This window comes from Hippoglossus stenolepis, chromosome 4 (genome assembly GCF_022539355.2).
Source record: "Hippoglossus stenolepis isolate QCI-W04-F060 chromosome 4, HSTE1.2, whole genome shotgun sequence".
Taxonomy (NCBI): domain Eukaryota; kingdom Metazoa; phylum Chordata; class Actinopteri; order Pleuronectiformes; family Pleuronectidae; genus Hippoglossus; species Hippoglossus stenolepis.
In genome coordinates this window covers 1,386,720-1,391,719 of record NC_061486.1, presented here as the reverse complement: position 1 = coordinate 1,391,719, position 5,000 = coordinate 1,386,720, and the positions used below count along the sequence as shown (strand labels likewise).

The 5,000-nt window shown below is 48.1% G+C and overlaps 1 protein-coding gene across 6 annotated transcripts in view; it reads left to right on the top strand.

Moving 5' to 3' along the window:
* The window catches only part of si:cabz01090165.1 (uncharacterized protein LOC100333421 homolog), a 219,053-nt gene that overhangs the window by 109,452 nt on the left and 104,601 nt on the right, over positions 1–5,000 (top strand). For 5 of the 6 annotated variants that reach the window (XM_047339678.1, XM_047339677.1, XM_047339676.1 and 2 more), the window contains exon 4: positions 4,959–5,000. This exon is cut by the window's right edge. The exons of the other annotated variant lie outside the window; for it this stretch is intronic. The gene's annotated coding sequence lies outside the window, so the exon portion shown is untranslated. The remainder of the gene's footprint in view (positions 1–4,958) is intronic. 6 annotated transcript variants of the gene reach the window in all.

The window sequence follows — 5,000 nt, the reverse complement described above, 5'->3', positions numbered from 1 at the left end:
GATTCAGACGAAGCACAGTGGGAAGGAACCCGCTGCCGTGTCGGCCTCTTCAGATGTGAAGTGGTTCGGTGCCACAGTGGAGAGGAGGAGGTGGAGGCAGAGACTGTCTGGATGCTGGAGGTTGATGGAGGGGACAGGTCTCAGGGGGACTGGGACAGCTCTCATTTTTCTCAGGATTGAGGTGGACAGGGTCATTGGGGACACGAGATGTGTTCAGACATCAAAATGACAGCAAATTGGGTCTGGACACTTTCTGGAGTTCGTCTTTCTCAGATGAAGAAGCAGCAGGAGACCTCACCAACACGTCCACTGGCTCACTGTGAATGGTCCAGACATGGTCCTGCTGTTCTCTCACATGGACATGGTGTTTAAATAATCCTCAAGCAACGTAAACTTTGAGGATCACATATACCACCACTGTTACATGTGTTCAATTCCCTGTTCACTTGTATAAAGGCATTAAAGAAGTGCTTGTACCTCTAACGCCGACATTCTCCAGAGATATACTGTGTTTAAAGTGACCAATCACAGGAGGGGAACATCAGCCACTGTCCCCGCCTCCAAAGTCCTGCATCCATAATCAATCCATCAATCAAGTTTGATTTGTTTTGCTGATATTCAGACACCACAGTTTCTAACATTATAACAGAGTGTGACATCTTCTGCCCTCAACCCTCAACAAGAGTGAGGAACAACTACCGAAACACAGGCGTGTTCTTTACTAACTAAACAAACACACCAGACAAACTGACAGGGACACATGTCCTCACGCTGCGTTGTCCCTCCAGAACCTTCCAGTGCAGGTCTGACAGCGGCTCCGGAGCCGCGGAGGCTGACGGGACAGTTGATGGTAATTCAGTGAGACGGTTGTGGTGAGATTTCAGACCAGTGGAAGCAGGTGGGGACGTTCTGTGGGCTTAGAGGTTGGAGTGATCTCAAACCAGTGGTTCCAGCAGTTGGAGCCTGTGGTCAGATTTCAAGACTTTCATTTACAAACATTACATTTCGTAGCAGGATAACGGGAGTGAAGGAGTTGGAGATGTGGTGGGACGGTGATGAGCAGGACGAAGGGAGAAGATGGTGAAGGTCAGACAAGCTGCAGCAGAACTGGAGCTTCCTCCTGCTCAGCAGGTAGACGCTGCGTAGCCACTTTCTCAAATCTGATTTTCTGACATAAGCAAGAACTGGTTTCCAGGTCAGAGTTATTTTTGTAAACTCGTATCTTCAACTAGAGCAAAGAAGAGAATGTATTGTCTTGTCTTGTTTTATCTAGGATAAGAAACAAAGGTGTTCACTCTCCATTCAGGCCTGGTTCTTCTCCCCTGGCACCTCAGCCACCGACACACACACCAGAGATTAAACCAGGTCGGCTTTGACTCGACTTGTTTTTCTTTTCCATGGATGGAAGGAGCCAGCAGAGCAGAGTGATGATGGGCAGAGGATGAGAAACAGAGTAGTGATTTCTCACTTGATTCTGAGGTCACTCGAGATGTCAGGGTTCAAACAGGCTTGAAGTCAGATGCAGGTCGGACGGGTTGTTAACATCACAGAACGTTGGACTGTGTCTGCTGTGATGACCTTTTAACAGGGGGGACTTGTCCAGTTGTTGCCAGCAACATCTGGAAAGACAGGTGGTGTTAAAGATGGCTGCATGGACGGACAGAGAGAGAGACACTTTGTTTTCAGAGTCACCTCGTGGAGGAAATCCTCAGTTTAGACATCGGGAGGTTCAGACGTTTCAGTTTAGTCCAAAGTGTGAAGAGCAACATTTAGTCCGACCAAGAGAACCATGGTTTGGTTCGTTTGCAGTGTGGAAACATTTGTTTTGGATAGTTCGGACTCTCGGACCAATCACAGGAAGTTGAGAAACATCAGAGTATGAAACACATGAACAAAATCAGAACAGAATAATGTCCAAAAGTTAAAATAAGATCAGTGCATAATATTAATAATAATGAAGACATCTACTTCACTGCCCAGTCAGTCAGGTGTGTCGGTCAGTTCTTCATGAACGTCCATCATGGGTGATTCTGCAGAAACCTCAGTTAACATTCCACCATGATGGTTTTTAATATTCAGCTTTTAAAACATACAATTCTAATAGAACCCAGAACACGCGTTTCGCTGTGACTCAGTGATTATCGTCATGGTCACTGACACGTCTGACAAAGATTGTGTTCATGCAGCTTTTTGCAGATATTTCCGACGTCTTGAATCCACGTCGAGCGAATCTGCACCTGTTTGCGTTCACTGGATTATTTCCAACGAGCTGAGTGAAGGATTCTCTCCGTGTTCAGTCGTCCACGTGAACCCGTCGTACCTGGTGACGCTGACAGACGCCAGACGAGCTGTGCACGGAGGGGGGGTGTTATTTCGAATTTCAACACGTCGGCGAGTTGCCAGGTTTGATGACTGCTACTTGTGACCCTGAAAGTATTTTTTGAGCAACCACAGGCAAAGATATTTGAGAAATGTGAGTGTTTCTTGGCTTAAAATCAGTGAATGAGAAAGAGTTTTTGTTGCCAGACGTGCGACGGGTTCAAGTGGAAGCCACATCACTGATGATTACCCCTCGGTAGCAGAGGTGGTGTGTTATTATCACAGGCTGGAGACACAGATGGAGCCATCAGGGGGAAATACTGCAGGTTATTTGATTTTGGGTTAGAGCGAGATTTACACATCCAAGTAAAGACTGTGTTTGTGTGTTGCCACTTCAAATGTCATCAGCTGCAGGAGGAGGTTGTTTCCTGCTGGAGTCTGACGACAGGAGGTGTTCGCACAGTGCGGAGTCGCCATGTTAGTCGGTGGTTTGACCTCCGGGACATTTGGAGCCACTGGAGGAGAAATAGATGTAATAGGGCAAAGAGAAGACGGGTTATTTAAAGCATTATACTTTTTCCAGGGCAGAGCAGGGTTGCTAGGTTTGATTGAGACAAACAGGAGACAGGGGTGTCTCATTATATTCCTCCTTTTTTATCTGAAACCCATCATCAAGTCTATCTGAAGCCTGTGCAGCAGTGAGTGAGTGCGACCTTCATTTTGCCTGGTGCCAGGACTGGAAGCAGCTGGTGGAGGTGAGCGTGGCGAGCGTGGTGAGCGTGGCGAGCGTGGTGAGCAGACTTCCTGCGGCCTGACGAGTCCCCACGACAGCAGCTACACAGTGGAAATGAAAGTCCGCACCAGCAAAAAGCAATTTCTTTCACCGCACCTCTGAAGACGGCTGAGCCAGACTCTCACCTTCTGACTGAACGAGCTGTGTGAGAACAACCACCGGCAGCCATCAGGTGTTTTCTGATTTGTTTCATGTTTAATGAGACGAAGAGGAAATCGTTCCCCTTACATGTGCTCGTGTTTTTAATTTACCTCTTTGTCAATTGGTTTCCTCGTTATGTGTAATTGCTGAAGTTCCGTTCGGTGCTGACACCAGATTCTGCCGCTTCCTGCTGAAGGTTTAGCAGAAACAGTGTTTTCTTGCTTTCACACTCGGGTGTAGCTGCAGGAAATATCTAATATCTGAGTGACGGCGGGATACGGAAAACCTGCAGGTTCACAGACTCAGAAATGCAAGTTTCAAAACCAATTTATTGGAGTTTTAAAGTGGAACTTTCCTTTAATGACCACAGCGTCCCCAGGAACGTATAGAAAGGAGGAGGACGGACAAAGCAGAGACCGGAGACGAGTGTGCAGCTACCAAACTGGGCTGATTTGAGTCGGGGCAGCAGGAGCACGACTGCAGGCTTTATTTTACAGAAGTGCTGACAGTCCCCAACCAGAAAATGTGCTTAGAAACCCTGACAATCTACTGCCGTCACCTATTTAGTCTTTTCCACTCCGCTCTCAATGGATCTTTTTATAACTATGGCAACACAGTTTAGGAAGTGGGCCACACTGGTCGCCTCGGTGGGAGACTGCATGTCGGGTTCCTCAGGAGGGATGGAGAGATTCCTGAGGGAGAGAGAGAGAGAGAGAGAATGGCGTTAGTCTGAGACGTCTCCAGCTCTGTTGGCTCCTCATTGTTTCACCATCACAGGCAACAGGCGGGCAGAGATCCGACAGCCGTCACACAAGGTCACATTGTTACCTGCAGCCTGTGTGAAAGCAGGAGGGAACCAGAGGGACCATCAGTCCACCTGTCACTCAAAACTGTGTCCTGCCTGCGTCTGCTCCCAGACGTTGGCACAGAATCCGGTGGTTTTCTATTTTAATGGGATTTGCAGGTTTATACATCACCGCATTGAAATATCAGTGCATGTCTGCTCTGAACGGCCTGTTTGGACTGTTGGTGCTGACGCTGCTTTTCTTTCTGAAAACTGTAGTAATTATGACCATTGATATAGAAACATGGGCCGGTTCTCTGGTCGTGTTTTACTGCTGCGTTCAATCGAATCAGCAACAAAAGCATATGTCCCTACCCATTGGTCAGCAGTTTCTCTTTTAAACGGATTTGGATGAAGCGTCACTAATCATCAGGCTCGTCTCTGTCGGCCGCTCTGATTCTCTCAGCTCTGGTTTCAGGTGTTTGTCGGGTTCTGCCCGGTCCAGTGGAAACTACGTGTCTCACTGTCCAGTCCCAGCGTTTTCTTAACCGAGCTCAAACAGAACAAACAGTCAAGTCACAGGGTCGAGTCCTGAAGTTTTCTGCGGAGCCTTGTTCAGTGAAGCGTCCGTCATCTGCAGCTGGAGTGTGACGGACACTGACTGATTAATCGTCAGCCCCACTTCTTTTTTAAACTGTCGCTCTGTCATTGATGAACCACAGGGAGTAATGATCCCTCCTTCTACCAGTGACACTGTCTTTTCTTTCTTTTCTTTCCCGTCTCTCCTGTGATGGATGGTCGTGGCTGATTGAAGGAACGTGTCTCTTTGCCATTCGGCTGCTCCGCCGTCCTCTCGTCTGTCTCCATCCTTTCTCCCCCTCCTCTCACCGCTCATCCTCTCCTCTTTGTCTCTCTGTGCAGGCGATCGCAGCAGACTGTGACAGACGGCCGGCTCAGCCAATG